The 20,306-nt window shown below is 38.7% G+C and overlaps 1 protein-coding gene across 3 annotated transcripts in view; it reads right to left on the reverse strand.

The window, feature by feature from the left end:
- GNG7 (G protein subunit gamma 7) overlaps positions 1 to 20,306 on the reverse strand; it is a 373,686-nt gene that overhangs the window by 255,172 nt on the left and 98,208 nt on the right. For all 3 annotated transcript variants that reach the window (XM_027853087.1, XM_027853088.1, XM_027853090.1), the window contains one exon: positions 1,315 to 1,432. The gene's annotated coding sequence lies outside the window, so the exon portion shown is untranslated. The remainder of the gene's footprint in view (positions 1 to 1,314; positions 1,433 to 20,306) is intronic.

Here is a 20,306-nt window from a genome sequence, read left to right on the forward strand (position 1 = left end):
GATGGGGAAAGGAAAAGAGAAGGAGAGGGCGGGAAAGATCATCACGGACCTTACTGATGGATTGCCACTGTCCAGTACCATGAACAAGCAATTCTTCTTCAGGCATGGTTTAGACTAGATCAGCTCTGAGATCTCCTTCCAACTCTGAGAGTCTGTGAGTCTGAGTCACTAAAGTTTTTTGACCATAGAGTGACATCATAAGATGTGTGACTTAAGAAGATTATTTTGACAACTGTGTGCAGGAAGGACTAGAAAGGAAAAAGGCCCAAGACAGGAAGACCAGTTAGGAAGCTATCAGAACAATCCTGTTGAGAGGTATTGAAGATGTGTACTCAGGTGATGACTATATGACTGGAAAAGATACTATCGAGGTCAATCAAATCAATGCACAAAACAGCAGCAAGTAATAATAACAGCAATTCCTGACACTCACATAGACTTTCAGGTTTATAAAGTACCAAACAGACATCATTTCTTTAGCATCTGCTATGCAACTTGCCCTAACCAGGACACTGGGCACTCAGCTGGGCCCTAAATCCGCATCCTTTCAGGTTTCTCATTTCACTTTGGGATCTAAGAAAATTCCTTCTACTGGTTGTGTTACGCTTTCCTTTATGGAATGGGCCAAGTCACTGACTCTCTCTGGACCTTAGTTTCCTCACCTGTAAAATGGGGAAGACTTGGGGAACTATTACAACTCTTAACATTCTAGAACTCAATGACTGTGAGGCTTCAAAGCCACAGAAAGTTGATGCAGCAGTGACATCTAAAGGCAAAATGGACATATTACACCAAGTTCGCACCAATAATCACATAATATAAACATTGGGACAGACTTTAGGGATCATCTAGTACAACCCAATTATTTTGCTGATGGGGATAACTGAGGCACAGAAAGGGGAAGAAACTTGCTGTAGGGTATGCAGTAAGTTAAGCGGAAGAAATGGGACTTACATCCAAGTTTTCTGATCCCCTCTTCCAGTGCTCTTTACACTACACAGGCATAGTTGAGATAATTTTCCCAGAACAAACCCAAGTTTGCAGATAAATCAGCAGATTCTGTTCAGCCCTTAAAGAGATTTCTCTGAAGCAGCAGGACCTGCTGGGCCCCTGTGATCAGGAGAGACACTCTAGGGACTATTGCTAATCACCAAGAAATATCCCACATTAGAAAAGCAGGATGGTTTACTAGGGAAAAAAAAAAAAGTTTCCTCCTTGAGAAGGACAAAAAGGGAGTATTCCACCCACATCCTGTCCTACTTGATTATCTGGAGGAGAGATACCCTGAGGTTGGAAAAGGGACACCAGACTTACGAGTCAGGAGAGCCACTCTTGAGCTTCTCTTCCACCACTTCACTGGCTGGAATGTCGACCTTGACCTCTCAGGTCTGTGTCACCTCTCAGCCTCCCTGTGGCTCTCTGGAAGCTGTGCCTGTAACAGACATATAAGGGAAACAATAGTGACATGATTAAATAATACCCAAACTGTTTACTTCACAAGATCTTAGTAATAGCTCATATTCCTCTAGCAGCCTAAGGTTTGCAAAACACTTTTCTCACAATTCTGTGAGACATGCAGTGTAAACACTAGCAGCCTTGCTTCATGGATCACAAACCCAAGACTCAAAGGTCAAAATGCTGCTAGGCATTGGGGCCGAGGGTTCTGATTTTAAGCCGCACACATGGTTTATATTACACTGCACCAATAAATAAAAATGGACATAGAGCACACCAAAAGGTTAAAACAATACTGAACTATTAGGATTATCAAATCCAATAATGGCTAATATAAAACAAAGCTACTGCTAATTTACTTCCTCTGACTACTCCATACACATGTATATATCTATCAAAAGACACTGTAAAGGATACTAGAAAGAATACTAGACCTGGAGTCAGGTAAACCTGGGTTCAAGACCTGGTTCAGTCACTTTCTGACTGTGAACAAATCACAATCCCTCTGACCCCCAAATTCTCCTACAAAAAATGGGTAGAATGTTACTAGTAGTAAGGGGCAGCTAGTTGTGAGGATAAAATGGGATATGTAAAAAGGACTTTGCAATCATAAAGCACTGTTCTACTATCTCAATTGTGTGTATGGATACGTTTGTGTCTATTTTTGACCTTATGTTTGAAATGTCAAGTTAGGGAAGGACCCTTCTTCTCACTAGGTCTGTCTAGTGAGAACACATTCATAGAAGAGCTCATGGGGAACTTCAGTTATCTAGTTCAATTGCCTCATTTGACAGATGAGGAAGATGAGGCCCAGAGAGGGTGAGGTTCTTGCCCATAATCATGCTTGTAGTAACATAGCAGATCTGGGATCTGAGCCCATATTCAGTGCTCTGAGCACTATACTGCACCACCTCTTCGAGAAAGAAGGTATTTTTTTATTTCCTGTTGAGGCAAAGAACTAGAAATCAAGAGGGTGTTCATCTGTTGGGGAACAGCCAAACAAACTATGGTTTATATATGTAATGGTATATTATTGGACTGTAAGAAATGACAAAATGAAGTGTTTCCAAGCAATCTAGGAAGACTCGTATGAACTGATGCATTGTGAAATGAGCAGAACCAGGAGAACAAATTATACAATAATAGTAATATTATAAAATTAAAAAAAAAACATGTTTGGAAGAGTTGAGAACTCTCACCAAATGCACTAGCCAACTATGATCCCAGAAGACTGATGATAAAGCATGCTATCCACTTCTTGACAGAGAGGTGATGGACTCAAGTTACATAATAAGGTAAACATTATCAGAGTCAGAAAATGTGGGAATTTGTTTTACCTGAGTATGAATATTTGTTACAAGGACTTTGTTTTTTTTTTTTCTTTTTCCTAATTAGAGGGTATGGTAGGATTTGAGGGTGAGGGAGATAGGGATAGGATAGAAAAAGTAAAGCAAAGAAAGATGGTCTTTGAGGCACCTTTTAAAAAAAAAAATGCTCAGAGAGAAGAAAGCCCAAAAAGAAGCATAGATAAGTAGAACAGCTTTGAAAGCTACAGGCTAAACTTATTATATACTTATATACATATAAAAGAGATTTTAAAATAACAGCTAGCACATATATAAGCACATTACAATTTGCAAAGCACTATACATATATTACCTCACTTTGCCTCCACAGCTCTGTAAGGGTAGGTGCTACTATTACCCCATTTTACAGATGAGGAAACTGAGGCTGAAAAAGGTTAAGAGACTTGCCCAGGATCATACACATAGTGTTTGAGGAAGAATTTTAAGTCAGATCTTGTTGACTCCAGCACTATCTAGCTTCCAAGTTCCATATACAATCCTCTTTTTCTCATCTGGTATGTATATGGAAATGCACATTTTACTTGGTGTTGAAGTTCAGAATAAAAAGAAAACAAAAGGAACTGGCCTCAGTGTGTACATTATGATTTCTCCCTGCTGTAGGCTTTCTGGAAACTAAGAGCTCACACCATTGATTACTCTTAAGCCATCAAAAATTCCCAGAAACTGGAAGTAACCAGCCAAAAGGCGACTCCCGTGGAAGGGATGGGAATGAGGAAGGTGTGACATATTCCCAGTATGGCTTGTGCTTTCAGATATAATGCCTACCACCTCTCTCCAGTTAGTTGGCAGAGGGCAGATTACTGTTCCCATAGCAATTTGGCAAATAGTTCAGGGAAGTGAGATTCAGCCCACAAAAAGCTTCCCCACCCCCCCCCCCCCCCCCCCCCCCCCCCCCCATGGAGGAGGAGCTTTCCTGGCAACTGGCAATTAGTTGGTGGCTGACAGGATCCCACAGGGCTGTTCTTTGGGAACTGTGAAGGCTGCAGCTCCAAGAAGGAGAGGTGGCCTGTGGGGCCTACTAGAAAGAGTGCTGGACTCAGAATCAGGGGATCAGAGATCAAATCCTGCCTGTGACACTTACTAGCTATGTGAACACGGGTAAAGTAACTTAATCTCTCTGACCCTCAGTCTTTTCATTTGTAAAATGAGGATAATAATATGTCCTACCTGGCAAGGCTGTTCTGTGGAAAGTGCTTAACAAACCTTAAAGCACTTTGCAAATGTGAATCTGGGCTGTCGGATGTTAGACTACAAATAGCGCTGCTGGTCACAGGCAAATAGGATGCTAGGGAGTCCTGAGAGGTTCACTCCCTCTCTTCATGCTGCCTTGTAGTCTGCTTGCTTTCATATATTCTGTATGCTCAGGAATCTCCTTGGGGACAAAGATGACTTCATTTTTGTGTTTGTATTCCTGAGGGCTAGAGCAGGGCCTTTTAGGGCCCTGGTGACAGGCACTTAAAGAATGTCTGTTGAATTGAACTAAACATTAGGATCCCAGGTTATAACCATAACATTTTTCAATGGTCATTTTAATTTGAATTAAGATATTACAGAAGACAATACTCTGCTGAATCAAGGGTCACTGGGGCTATGGGTCAATGCCACGAGTTCCCTATTGCCATTTTTCTTCTTAAAGAGTCCCTTACTCAGAACTACTCTGGATAGGATGTAACCAATACACTAGTTCTCAAGCTGTAGTATAAAACCCACATAGAAGCTGGGAGTGGAGGTGAACTCCCAAGTGGTAGAGCACCTATGCATTCAACTTTCTTTCTTATCATGTCTCCCCTTCCAGAGTCTTGTCAAGCATCACTGGCCCCCAGGCACTGATGCAGGCCGAACTCCCTTGCCTGGAATGTGTTCTCTCATCTCTACCTACTGAAAACCCCCTCTTTCAAGTTATGGGTTAGACATCACTTCTCCATGAAGCTTTCTCTTGATCTTCGCCCAACTAGAAGTGATTATGCAATGAGAGAAGAGAGCTAGAGCTGGAAGGGTCCTTAGAAGTAAATCGAGTCTAGCCCTTTCATTTCACATGTAAGAAAACTGAGAGCCAGAGAGGGGAAATAATTCACCAATGGTCATGAAAGCCATAAATGGAGGAAAGCAGGACTGGAATTACCCCTCTCGAATTTTCTTATTTTGTCTAGATTTTGACTTTATCCCTATCATATTGTACCTTTTATCATACTTGCCTCAGCCAACACCTGTGACACAGGGATGGCTCAGTGGTACAGTGGATAGAGTGCTGGATCTGGAGTCCAGAAGACCTGAGTTCAAGTGTAGCCTCAGATACTTAGATCCTGGGCAAGTCACTTAACCTTCTGCCTGCCTCAGTTTCCTCATCTATAAAATGGGGATCATAAAAGCATCTACCTCCCAGAGTTGTTAGGAGGAACAAATGAGATTACAATTGTAGAGCATTTTGCAAACTTTGAAACACCATATAAGTGATAGCTATTGTTGTTGTTGTTATTACTTACAGAATGTATAAGTTCCATCTCCCAATCTCCCAATAGATATTACAAGCTCCCTGAGGATAAGGACTGTGTTGTTCTCTACCTTTGTATCACCAATAGTAACCATGGAGCCCTGAACACAGTAGGTGCTTAATGAGATGCAATACAAAAAAATGTACTGTCACAATTCTGCAAAGCTTTGTTCTAAGCACGGAGTAACAGTTAAGACACTAGACACTGCCCTCATGGAGCATACAGTCCATGTAGTAGAGGGATGACACCAACACAACAACATAGGTCTAATATACAATATCACATGACAGATAAATTATAAAGTTGAAACAGGTTTCTGTGAGATCTGAGGAAGAAAGTAGTTGCTGACCAGGGATATTTAAGTCCATTTGTATTAAAGTGCTCAAGATAAGTATTTGCAAAAAGAATACAATGAAAATAATTACAATTTATATATAACAAGATAAGATAGAGAGATCATTTCAGGCATATGGAACAACAGACTGAACAAAGGACAAAAAAAATGGAGAAAACAACACAAATCTAGGCGGAGGGGAAAGTGGGGAGAGGGTTAGGACTTGTCCAGATCATCTGATGCATGGAATTAATGGAAGGGAAGCATATGAACTAAATATTCCTCCCTTCTGTTAATGCCATGCATTGAGCAAAGATTATGAGGGCCTTGAATGCCAGGAAAGAGAATTTCAACTTTTCTCAGAAGGCAATTAAAAGCTACTGATGGTTTTTGAACAGAGGAGTGACATGAATTTATTTGAGGAAGAAGAAAGATGATTTTCTTTTTTTTTTTTTAGTTTTTTATTTAGTATTTTATTTTTCCCCAATTACATGTAAAAACAATTTTCAACATTCATTTATAAAACTGAATTCCAAATTCTCTCCCTCCAATTTGATATAGGTTATACATGTATAGTCATGCAAAACATATTTCCATATTAATCGTGCAGTAAAAGAAAACACAGACCAAAATAAAAATCCAAGAAAAATAAAGGAACTTTTAAAAGCACGCTTTGATCTGTATTTAGATTCTATCAATTCTTTCTCTGGGTAGCATGGATAGCATTTTCATCCTCCAGAGTTGTCTGGGATCATTGTATTTCTGAGAATTGCTAAGTCATTCACAGATGATCATTTTACAATATTGTTGTAACTATGTACAACGTTTTCTTGGTTCTACTCATTTAACTTTGCATAAAGTCATGTAAGTCTTTCCAGGTTTTTCTGAGAGCATCTAGTTCATCATTTTCTTACATAACAATAGTATTCCATTACAATCATAGACTACAACTTGTTCAGCCATTCCCCAACTAATGGAAATCTCATTTTCCAATTCTTTGTCACCAGAAAAGAGCTACTTTAAATATTTTGTACATATAGGGCCTTTCCCTTTTTGCTTTTTATTTTTTTGGGGGGATACAGATCTAGTAGTGGTATTGCTAGGTCAAATGGTATGCATGGTTCTATAGGTCTTTATGCATAATTCCAAATTGCTCCACATAATTGTTGAATCAGTTCACAACTCCACCAACAATGCATTAGTGTCTCAATTTTTCCACATCCCCTCCAACATTTGTCATTTTCCTTTTCTGTCCTATTAGCCAATCTAATAAGTGTGAAGTAGTAACTCAGAATTGTTTTAATTTGCATTTTTCCAATCAATAATGATTTAGACCATTTTTTCATATGGCTATAGATAACTTTAATTATTTCAACTGAAAAGTGACTGTTCATTTTTTTTTATCATTTATCGATTGAGGAATGGCTCTTATTTTTATAAATTTGACTCATTTTGCTATATATTTGTGAGACAGGGCCTTCATCTGAGAAACTTGCATCAAGAAATTTTTTCACATTTATGATTGCTAACTGTATTTCCCTCCATACTATTTCCCCTGTTTATTCTATATATGTTCACTCTCTTTCACCTGTCCTTCCTAAAAAGTGTTTTCCTTCTAACTACCACCTCCCCCAATCTGCCCTCCCTTCCATGAGCACTCTGCCCCCTTCTCTTATCCCTTCCTCTACTTTCCTATAGGGTAAGATAGATTTCTATACCCAATTGAGTCTGTATGTTATTCCCTCTTTGAGCCAATTCTGATGAGAATAAGGTTCAAACATTCCCTACCACCTCCCCCATCTTCCCTTCCACTGTAAAAGTTCTTTTGTGCCTCTTTTATGTGAGATAATTAATTTACCCCATTCTACCTCTCCCTTTCCCTTTCTCTCAGTGTATTCCCCTTTCTCATCCCTTAATTTTATTTTTTTAGATATTATCCCATCATATTCCACTCAAAACCTGTCTATATATACTTCCTCTAACTGCCCTAACAATAAGAAAGTTCTTATGAGTTACAAGTATTATCTTCCCATGTAGGAATATAAACAGTTTAACCTTATTAAATCCCTTACGATTTCCTTTTCCTGATTACCTTTTTATGCTTTGACTCTTGTATTTGAAAGCCAAACTTTCTATTCAGCTCTGGTCCTTTCATCAGAAATGCTTGAAAGTCCTCTATTTCACTGAAAGTCCATTTTTTTCCTCTGAAGGGTTATACTCAGTTTTGCTGGATAGGTGATTCTTGGTTGTAATCCTAGCTCACTTGCCCTCCAACATATCAATATTCTGGAAGAATATTCCAAGTTTTCTGATCCTTTAAAGTAGAAGCTACTAAATCTTGTGTTTTCCTCACTGTGGTTACATAATACTTGAATTGTTTCTTTCTGGTTACTTCCAATATTTTCTCCTTAACCTGGGAGCTCTAGAATTTGGCTATAATATTTCTGGCAGTTTTCATTTTGGGATGTCTTTCAGGAGGTGGATTTTTAAAATTTCTATTTTATCCTCTGGTTCTAGACTATCAGGGCAGTTTTCCTTGATAATTTCTTGAAAGATGATGTCTAGGCTCTCTTTTTTTTTTTTTTAAATCATGGCTTTCAGGCTTTCAATAATTTTAAAATTATCTCTCCCAGATCTATTTTTGAGGTCAGTTGCTTCTACAATGAGAAATTTCACATTGCCTTCTATTTTTTCATTCCTTTGGTTTTGTTTTATAGTTTCATGGAGTCATTAGCTTCTACTTGTTCAATTCTAATTTTTAAAGAATATTTTCTTCAGTGAAATTTTGTACCACCTTTTCCATTTGTCCAATTCTGCTTTTCAAGGAGTTCTTCTCCTCATTGAATTTTTGCACCTCTTTTACCATTTGACATAATCTGTTTTTTTAAGGTGTTATTTTCTTCAGTATTTTTTTTTGTGCCTCCTTTACCAACTTGTTGATTTTTTTCATTATTTTCTTACATCACTCTCATTTCTTTTCCCAATTTTTCCTCTATCTCTCTTATTTGATTTTTAAAATCATTTTTGAGCTCTTCCATGCCTGAGACCAGTTCATATTTTTCTTGGAGGCTTTGGATGAAGGGAGGAGCTTTGACTTTGTTGTCTTCTGAGTATGTGGTTTGATCTTCCTTGTCACCATCATAACTTTCTATAGTCAGAATTTTTTTCTGTTGTTTGCTCATTTTTTCCAGCCTATTTCTTGACTTTTAACTCTTTGCTAAAGGGAGGCTCTGCTTCCAGAGTGGAGGGCACACTGTCCCAAGCTTTGGGGGTTTTGTAAAGCTGTTTTCAGAGATACTTCTAGGGACCTATAAATTTTTAGTTCTTCCAAGGTGGCATGACCTCCAGAGAGATGTGTTTACTACCCTTCTGACCTGTGCTATGGCCTGTGAACAACCACAAGCACTCTTTTCTGCCCTGGAATTGTAATGAGGGTCCCCGTTCCCTGTGGCCACAAGCTCTGGTGTGCTAATGTTCCTCCTTGCCCTCAGACTGACACCCAGATCCAAGCATGTGCAAAGCGACAGAGTCCTGCTCCCAGTGCCAGCAAAGAGACCCCTGTAATCTCCTTTTGGCCAGCTATTTGATCCACTTACTATCTGTGGGCTGAGAGCTCTGGAAGCAGCCACTGCCACTGATGATTCAGTCGCTCTGAAGGCCTGCTCTAAGGTTTGCTGGGGCCTGGTCTGCACTGGTGTGGCCTGCACTGGAGTGTACTCCACTCTCACCCTGGTGTGACAGACCTTTCCTGCTGACCTTCTAAGTTGTCTTGGGCTGGAAAATTGTTCCACCCTGTCCTTTTTATGGGTTCTGCCACTTCAGAATTTGTTTTAGGGCATTATTTAAAGGTGTGAAGAGGGGTTCTGGGGAAAGCTTACACAAGTCCCTGCCTTTTCTCCACCATTTTAGCTCCACCCCAAGAAAGATGATTTTAATAAAGGTTTGTGTTTCTTGTACATTTGATTTACTTGATATTATAGCTCATCACAATAGGGGGAAAAAATCAACAACAATCAAAATTTTCTGTTCCTTTAAGGAACCTGTCATTCCCAAATGAGTTCATTTCTTTTTACCTCTATACCGAGTGGTCCTCTCTGAAGTGAACATTTGTTCTCCAAGGCAAGGGAAATGTAAGTTGTGAACTTGTGGCCAAACCTGACACTGCAGGATTATAAATGTTAGCCTGATCATCTTGCATTTACCCTGAGATACTTGATGTGTGAATTCTGGTAGAAATAGAAACACATTTCCTGAAAGTCATTTCAAATCCATCTGGTTAACCAGTCCAACCCCCAAATCCCAACTCCCTCCCCCAGCACCATACAAAGTAATAGCTCCTGTGTTCTTAGCAGAGAGAGAAAGTCTACTCCTTATAGCAGTGGTTTAATGCTCAGGTTTTCCAAGGGTCACCCCTAGAGCTCCATTTACCTGCCTCAGCCAAGGCCTGTGGCAGTCTGGTGATGTTGTCCTAAGGTAGTTGAGCACGAGGGCAGCTAAGGACATAAATAGCAGAAACATGGCAGCCCTGGGTTAGTAAGGTCATGTTAAGGTTATTCTGCCCCAAACACTGATACTCTGTTTCAGGTAATGCCGCACACCTCATTTTTTACTGGCAATAATGCAAAACTAATAGTACAATTTTATCATTATAGTAATACCAGATTAATCATAAACTCAACTAACTGGCATCCTTAACTGGCACTTCACTTTAAGAAATATTTTCTAGTGCTTAACAATAATGATAATAATAATAATTGTTATTACTATCATTAAATAGCTCACAACTCAATGGTGATTTAAATTTTACAAAGTGCTTTCCTCACAACAACCTTGTGAGGTAAGTAGTATAAGTATTAATATCCCCATGTGACAGATAATGATCTCCATAAAAACCCTCCTCTAAAGCCAGGGCTACCTCCAACTGTCCTGATCTATATCTGCCCACTGGACCCAGATGGAAGAGAAAGTGAGGCTGGTGATTTCACACAGCCCCGCCTCACTTAAATCTAATTCACTTGCAAATCATGGTATCATCTTTCTGATGTCATGATCTTCTTCAAGAACAACCTGTGAGTAGTCCAAGTTGCCCACTGGGGACTCAACTGGCCAGTTCCAATTGAACAACTCAGCTCATCCACACCTCTCCTCTCCTCTCCTCTTCTCTCTCCACATGGGGTATCATGCCCTTACCTAAGGGTGCTCTGCCCAAAGGAAGGTAAATTTTGAAGGATAAAACCTACCTAGATATCTAGGGGTTTACTGGTTAGATTTCTTTTTTAAAGCCCATGCCTTAAAACCAATTCACTCTGGCTCTCATTGATTGGCCAACAATAGGTTCCTACCCAAGCACCACTTAATGGTTATTGTTTGGGCCCAGATGGCTCAGAGTGAATGTAAATATTAATTGTTTTTCTTCTGACCAGAAACCCTGAGGGTGTTACCCTCCCAGTTTGATATTTGATATTTGGGGGAATAAAGGGGCCATCCCTTGGCTCACTTCTTATACAGCCCTAATCACAGAATGGGCATTGCCTCAAAGTAAGAACTCAGAAAGACCTTAGCTTAAAAAGACCAAGGTGTCCCACTTCATCCTGGGCCATATCTCCAAATGTCCTGATCTATATCTGGCCACTGCAACCCAGATGGCTCTGGAGGAGGTGAGGCTGTTGACTTTGCACAGCCCTCCCTCACTTAAATCCAATTCACTTGCAAGTCATGGCACTGATGTCATGGTCCTCTTCAAGAACAAAGGACAAATCACACAACCTCAAATGTCTGATTATGGTGTGAAGGCAACTTTGGATTCTCAAAGGCTTGACTATGCTTGTTGAGTATAAGCTCTAGGAGGAATACCTATGTACCATGAGGAATGTGGAACCAATGATAGACTTGTCTGTGGATCAGAAGACTTAGGTTCAAATCACATTCTACCAATCATTACCAGTGTGTCTTTGGATAAGTCACATAACTAACTTCTCTGAGCTTCCATTTTGGGCTTGATAAACATTAAGGCCCCTTCTAGCTTTCAATCTATGTTCCTATGATCCTAAGAACAGAAAGGCTCATCAGTAACACAAGCTGGAGCTTAAGGGATGAATTTCAAGGTGATGGAAACTCCTGAAGAAGAAAAAAACAAATTCTCTTCTGTCCCACACATCTTCCTTTAGCTTCTGCATGTAGAGGAGCAGAAAGGGGATCAAAGGCTGCTAAGAATCACAGTTTTTTAAATTTTTTATAAACATTAATTTATATAACTGTTGGCACTCAAAATGTAAGATTTGTATTGTACCGTTATCAACATTGACATCTTTACTATAAATGAAATCAGAAAACACAGGGAAGTTGTAGCTAAATGGAAGGACAACTCACAAGCTCTCCTTATAGAGGTAAACAAAGGAGTTGGTGCAATTATTTCCATCATGCACACAAAAGAAACAAGATATAGTCTTTCCTGGAATGACCATTTTGCCTTGCAGTCACAGTGAGCATGAGCAAAAAGACCACAAGGAAGAAAATGGCAACTTTTATGGAGATAATCTGTTGCAGGGGATGAGAAGAGATAGTCTATGAAAAACTCAACAAGATTAAATCAACACAAACATTCACATTTGGTGACATTAATGTAAAAGTAGGCATAAAAGAGATGGCAAAAAACACAGTTACGTAGTAAAATATGCTTTAGAATTGAGAAACTAAAGAGGCCAAAAAGGCTTGTGATGGAAGCTCAGAAGGTTCCCATTTAATTATCATGAACATACCCTTCCAAAAGAGAGTCGTCAGAAGGCACTGACCAATGTGGACATTAATCACAACAAAAACAAAAAGAAGAACCTATTTCTGAATGATTGGTTACCACTGTTGGAGTCATTTCTGCATCAGTTACCTGTACGCAATCAGACTGTCAACTAGTTATACCAAAAGTCAAAATTGATACCAATTAACAGATAAGGCAAAGATTTTATTCTATTGAATTGATCAAACATTTGTTAAGCAAAATACTGTTGGGCACTGTGGATACAAAGACAAAAACCAGGATCTTGTGCTCAAGTAGGTTACATTCTACTGGAAGATAACTGTATGTACACAGAGATGTTGAAGGTAATATAAAATAATGTCAAGAGGGAGAGAGTGCTTACCCGTGGGGCAATCAGGAGAAACTTCCTGTACGAGATAGTACTTGAGCTGTGTTCTGAAGGAAGCTGGAGATTCTATAAGTAAGAATTCATTATACACATGGAAGGTCATCAGGCATGGAGCCAGGAGATGAAATGTCATGTGTAGATAATAGGGTGCAGGTTCATTTGACTGGAATATAGTGTATCAAGGGGAGTAATATGAAATAAGTCTAGAAAGGTAGTTGGGGAGGGCTTTAAATTCCAGATTGATAATTTTCCCTTCTATCCTAGTGAGTCTCTAAAGATTTCTGAATAAGGGGTGATTTGGTCAAATCTGTTTTTTAGGAATATAAATTTGGCAGCTGTGTTAAAGGGAAGAGACTATAAACAATTAGAAAGCCATTGCAATAGTTTTTGCAGGATCACCCTTAGAGCTCAGTTGACCTGCCTCAGCCAGAGCCTGTACGATCCAGTGATGGTGTCCTAAGGCAGTACAGTAGGAGGGCAGTCAAAGGCACAAACAGCAGGCATATGGCCCCTTCGGGTTATTAGGGTATTGCAATAGTTCATGCTGCAGGTGATGAGGACTAGAACCAGGGTAAAATCTGTGTGAATAGAGAAAAGAGTATAATCAGGAGATATTGTAGAAGTCCAAGTGATATGATGAGGTAACTGATTGAATATGAGGATTGAGAGAAAAAGTAAAACTGAGAATGGCTCCAAAATCCTCAAGATGAAAAGACACGGAGAAAAGTTAAAACACCTCCACCCTGACCTATTCAAATGGGCTACTAGTCCCCAAAAATGGAAAATGGGTAAGTAAAAGGCACTAAAACTAGTCAAACTGCCGCAATGAATAGGCCAGAGCTCAGAAAGTGCCTCAATCAGCAAACATTTTATCTAAGACCTTGGGCAAGTAATTTAACTTCTGTAGGCCTCAGTTTTTTTTTTTTTTTCATGTGTAAAATGAGGGGACTGGACTAGAGGGCTTTTGAATTAACTTCCAGTTAAAAATCTATTTTCCAATGATCCTCCTTGCCAAATGGAAATACATGGCAGCAAAGGCAACATTGACTTAGAATGGTCACTTCCAAAATGTTAATAGTGGGAGATTACAAGCAGTTATCACCTCATAGAACATAAAAGAATAGCAGAAAGGAAAACGGATCTTCAGAAAGCTTCTCTTAAGACTCAAGTAAACCAAGAGCATTTACAGATAAACCTGCAACAGGATAAATAAAAATATAAAAACCAGAACAAATCTACCAATTTTTTATAGCAACCTATTTTTATCATCCATAACACTAGAATCATCCTATCTAAATTCTAACACTTTAGTTCCAGATATGGGTCTTCTATAAGGAAATAGAAACAGAACTTAAGAAAATGAAGTTAGAAACAAAGTGGGTGTGCACTGATTCAGAAATGACTGAATATGTGGTTTATGAAAGTAATGGATTATTGTGCAGTAAGAAGTGATTCAATAAGAGAAAGGAGGATATTCAAAGCAAAGAAAGTCACAAAATGACATGATGGATAGAACAGTTGGATGGAGTTTATATTGTGTAGAAGGGGACAATGAGATAAATATGGAAAGGTGGGGTGGCACCAGATTATGAAGATGTTTGAATGGCAAGTTAAGGAGTTTTCATTTTACATCATCATTTTACATCTACATCATCATCATCATCATTATCACCATAGCTAGCACTTATATCATGCTTTAAGCTTTGCAAAGCACTATACATGTTATCACATTTGATCCTCATGACAACCCTGGGAAATAGGTGCTATTATTAACCCCATTTTATTATTAACCCCATTTTACAGGTGAGGAAACTGAGGCTGACAGTAGGTAAGTGACTTGCCCACGGTCACATAGCTAGCAAATTCAGGGTCATTCTGACTCTAAGTCTAGAATTCTAAACTACTTGATACCAATAAAAAAAAATTAAATGCCTTTTGTTTTTATATCACAATAATTTTAGCCCACTTCCACCAGGTAACAAAGACAAACAATTATGCAAAAACATCTGATACAGTAGTCAGACTACATCTGACAAGCATATAATATTCTGTCTTTGAAGAAATCCCCTGCCTAGCTGCCAAGAGGAGATAAGCATGTTTTATTACCTGTTCCCTAGGACTTTCATTAGTTTTTCCATTTATTGAGGGTTCCTTTTAGTTATCTTTTTATTTAAATTGCTGTAGTCTTTGTTTATGTTATTGTCTTTGATCTATTTATTTCACACTTCATCAGTTCATAGAAATCTTCAAATATTTCTCTTAGTTCCTATATCTCACTGAAAAATCATATTCCTTGCTGCAAAATATTTCACTACTTGCTTATGCCATAGTTTTTTGTTTTTTTTTCCAATCAGTGGACATTCAGTTGTGTTTTCTATGACTGGTTTAATCTCTTATTCTGAAATTAGATTGTTTAATATCACAATTTCTTATTTTATTAATTTGGGTATTTTGGTATTTTTATAGACATTCATCAGTTTCCTTACAATCCTCAAGTTTTGCTGGTATATAATTATGTGGAGTATTTTTATAATTTTTTTCATTCTCTCACCATTGTTAATTCATCTTCTTCCTTTTTATTTTAGTGATTTATCTTTTCTCACTCTTGATCAGATTAGCTTCCTGATTTTGTTAGTCTTTTTAAAAGTTATTTTTTATTATTTCTATAGTCTGATTTCATTTTTCTTTCTATAATTTTCTTTTTTTGTACATGTTTTAGAGTTGCTAATTTGTTTATTTTCTTGGGTATTTCACTGCATGCTTAGTTAATTGATCTCTTTTTCTATTTTGTTCCAAAATGTTTTCAGAGATACACATTTTCCTTGTTTTGGAATGTTCTTCCATTGCTATTATTTTATCACAATTATTCATTGTTTATATAGTTTATTCTGTTTCACTATTGGATATCTTGAACTGGGTATCTCATAGACACCTTAAACTCAACACGTCCATAACTGAACTCATTATCTTTCTCCCTAAAACCTCCCTCTTTCTAACTTCCTTATTACTGTCAAAGGTACCCCATCCTCCCAGGTACCCAGGACCATGACCAAGGGTGTCATCCTCAATTCTTCATTCTCTCACCCTATGTAATCAGTTGCCAAGTCATGTCCTTTCCCCCTTTGTAACATCTCTCATATATGCTTCCCTTCATTCCTCTGACACTGCCACCATCCTGGTGCAGGCCCTCATCACCTCATGATTGAACCATCACAAAACATTCTCACCACTCTAATCCATTCTCCATTCACCTGTCAAAGTCTTCTTCCCAGAGCACAAGTCTGATCATGTCATACTTCAATCAACTCTAGTTAGCTCCCTATCACCTCCAGGATCAAATATAAAATCAATTATCTGTTTGGTTTTTAAAGCACTTCATAATCTGCCCACTTCTTTCCTTTCCAGACTTCTTACACCTCACTCCCCTCCACATATTCTGCAATCCAGTGACAATGACCTCCTTGATGTTTCTCCTCACTCAGGGCATTTTCTCTAGCTGCCTGCCCCTATGCCTGAAATGTTTTCCCTTCTCATCTCCACCTCTTGGTTCCCTCAAGTTTCAGCTCAAGTCCACCCTTCTGCAAGAAGCCCTTCTTGGCCCTCCTTAACCTTAGTGTTTTCCCTCTGAAATTATCTCTGATTTATTCTATTCATACATAGTTGTGTGCCTATTGTTTTCCCCATTAGACTGGGAACTCCTTGAGCTCAGGGACTGTCTTTTGTCTTTCTTTATATTCACAGTGCTTAGGATAGGGCCGGGTATTTAGTAGGTGTCATTACTTAGTATATATTTAGGTCTGTATCTTTTGCTCATGTTTCCTTTATTCATTGTTATTATTTTTACTGAGTTTATTCTATTTATACCTGCCTTTTTATATTTATGACTCCTTTATGTTCTAGCACATGATCAATTTTTGTAAAGGTAATACAGGATGCTAAGAAATATATATTCTTTAATATTCCTATTCAAAAGTTGTCATGGGGGGTAGCTAAGTGGCACAGTAGACAGAGCTCCAGACTTGGAGTCAAGAGGACCTGAGTTCAAATCTGACCACAGACACTTGACACTTACTAGCTGTGTGACCCTGGGCAAGTCACTTAACACCGATTGCCTCACCAAAAAGAAAAAAAAAAGTTGTCAAGGGTCAGTTAAATCCAGTTCATCCAACAATTTGTTCAGTTCTGTATTTTCCTTCTTATCTTTTGTTGGATTTATGTAACTCTGAGAAAGGGATATTAAAATTTCCCACCATTATTATGCTATTATCAATATCTTTTGAAGATTCATCTTGCATTTCTTTTAAGAACTTAGTTGTTATATTACTTGGTGCATATATAATTTTTTCATGTTCTATGGTACCTTTAAGCATAATGTAGTTTCCATATTTATCTCTCTTAATTTCATCAATTTTTATTGTTTGCTAATGATCATGACTATAATTCCTGCTTTTTAGAGATACCTGGAGCATAATAGACTGTGTTTATTCCCTTTATTTTCACTTTATATGTGTCTACATATGTTAAATGCATTTCTTGTATGCGCTAAATTGCTGGGCATTATTTTCTTAACCATTCCTGCAGTCATTTCTCCCCTCTCCTTGCTTTTCTAGGCCATCACTCTTGCTGTGGTCTCAATTTTCTTCCTTCAAAATTTTGGCCTTTCAGTTAACCAGTTCAGCTTTCCACTGTCCTCCCCACTGATTTCTCCATCCCTCCACCTCCTCTGTCCTATCCCCACTCATCCTCTCCAATTCCATCAGATGCTGCTGACCACCCCTTCCTTTTGGACACTCTTTCCTCCTTGAGTTTTATGAGACTACCCTCTCCTGGATTTCTTGCTACCTATCTGACAGAGCTTTCCCAGTCTCCTCTGCAGGATCATAATTCATGTCCCTCTCCCATTCAAAAATGCACCCCAGGACTCTGTCCAGGGTCCTCTCATCATCTATCTCTACATTTCTTCTTTTGGTGATCACATCTGTTTCCATTAACTCAACTATCATTTCTACACAAATGACTACTAAGTCCACATGTTAATCCCTCATTTCCCTCCTGAGTTCCAATGTTGAAATTTGGACAATTCCAAGACTCAAAGGCATCTCAAACCTAACATACCTAGAACAGAATTCATCTCTCTTAGCCTCCTTATTTTTGTAAAGGTCATTACCATTCATCTAGTCATCTAGATACAAAACCAATTATAATCCTCAACTCTTCACACTTACATCCCCATACCTAATTGTTTTCCAAGTCCTGTTGATTCTACCTCCACAAAATCACTAAAAAGAGAGACTAGTCTCACTTTCGTATTTGTAACCCCAGCAACTAGTACATCACCTACGTCAACAAGCAATCCCAACTTCATGAAACTTATGTGAAAACTAGGTTTATTACATGAGAAATGAACATGCATATGGAACCCAAAGAGTTCACAATATATACAGAAGTTTGCATTTTTATAATAGCAGGTCAAAGGAAGGAGGAGATGACCTGCCATTATAAAAATCTCTATTATATCTGCTATTATAAAAATCTCTACCTAAAGGGGTGTAGTGTAAGAGGGGAGGAAAGGTACAATAAAGGACAAAACCCCTCCTAAAGGGGAGGAGCAAGGCTATAGAGCTAAAGCCACATTCTTTTCCCATGGGAACTGCTAGACTATGAAGGTAAGATGGTAAGCTTATCCTCATGAGTCCAGCTGCATGAGCCTAGGACAGACTATCTGGTGCCTATCTTGACTCCCTAGGATACACAGGGAGTCCAGCTTATAATGCAAACAATACATTATGTCAGCTGGGGGGGGGGGCGGGGGCAGTGGTTGATCCCTGACACATTCAGGGCCTCCTGCATATTCTGTATCCAGCGTTTCTGGAAAATATCAAAATGTCAAAAATGTCAAAAAGACAAGTTCAGGGGACTTCTTAATATTCCATAATACCCAGCAAATAGTAGGAATTTAATAAATGCTTAAATCAATAAATAGATTATTATGATAGCAAGAATAGGTGAGATTGGAGAGAGAAAGAGTATGGGTATGAAGACCTGTTAGGAAGCTACTGCAGTAGTCCACGCACATGGTAGTAAAGGTCCATACTAGAGTAGTTGTAGTAGAAACAGAGAAGAAGGCACATATATGACAGATCACAGGATTATAGATTATAAGGTAGGATCAATAGGATTTAGCAACCGACTGATTATCAGAGGTAAGGAAGAGTCAAAGGTTATAACACTGAACAGAGGATGGTGCCACAAACAAAAACAATGAAGTCAAAAGACAGAGCTAGATTTAGATAATTTGAGTTTGAGGTGCCAAATACCCAGGTAGAAATGTCCCATAGGCAGTAGAAGATACACCTCAGATACGCTCAGCAGAAGAGTCAAAAAGATCAATATTACATCACACACACACACACACACACACACACACACACAAATCTATACATATATTACATATATAAACTCAACAAGTCCAAAATAGAACAATGATGGCACTAAAAACAGGAAGACCATTTAGGAGACAATTATACTAACACAGGCTGGGGCTGATAAATGCATAAACTAGGGTGGTTGTACTGGGAATAGAAAGAAAACGATGGATACAAGACATCTTATGGAGGTAAAATTGACAAGACCTGGCAACAAATTGGATCTAGGGGCAAGGGAGAGTGAAGAGTTTGAGGATCAACCAACAAGCATTCACTTATTAAGTGCCTCCTTTGTGCTAGGCACTGAGCTAGGTGATGGAGACAGAAAAACAAGAGTCCTTGCCCTCAAAGAGACAAACATACATATAAAGATCTATCTCTATCTATCAATGTGCAAATATGGATAGATATAGAGAAAGGATACAAGGTGTTGGGGGTACTAGCAGGTAGGAACTCAGGAATAGCCTCATATAGAAGATGGAAGCTATAAAGAGACCAATTTAGGCTTGATGTCAAGAAAAACTTCTAACAATGAAAGCTGGCCAAAGGACAACTAGCTGCCTAGAGACACAGTAAGTTCCCACCCCCCTCACCTCCCTCCACTCCTAGAAGTTCTTTAAGCACAGGATAGATGACACTTGCTGGGTATGTTTAACTGGGGATTTCTTTCATGTATAAGTTGGACCAGAGGGCCATGAAGGCTCCTTCCAACTGTCAAATCCATTGATTCTATGAACTGAGTCCTGAACGAAACTAAGAATTCTAAGAAGTAGAGGTGGGGAGAAATTACATGCTATGTGTGCAGGACTGCTAGAATTAAGGCCAATATGGCTGGATCACAGAGTGAAATAAGGCTGGAGAGTTAAGTTGGGGCCATGTTATAAGACAAATGGATACCAAACAGAGAAGTTCATATTTGAACCTAGGGATGATGGGGAGCCTAGGAGTTTACTGAGTAAGAGACTATATGTTCAGACTTGCACTTTAGGAAAATCTTTTTTGACAGCTATGTAAAGGATGGATTGAAATAAGGACAACCTTAAAACAGCTGGACCAATTAGGAGGCTATTGTAATGGCCCAGGTCAATGGT

Source organism: Vombatus ursinus, unplaced genomic scaffold (assembly GCF_900497805.2).
Source record: "Vombatus ursinus unplaced genomic scaffold, bare-nosed wombat genome assembly UNPS02009918.1, whole genome shotgun sequence".
NCBI classification, from domain to species: Eukaryota; Metazoa; Chordata; class Mammalia; order Diprotodontia; family Vombatidae; genus Vombatus; species Vombatus ursinus.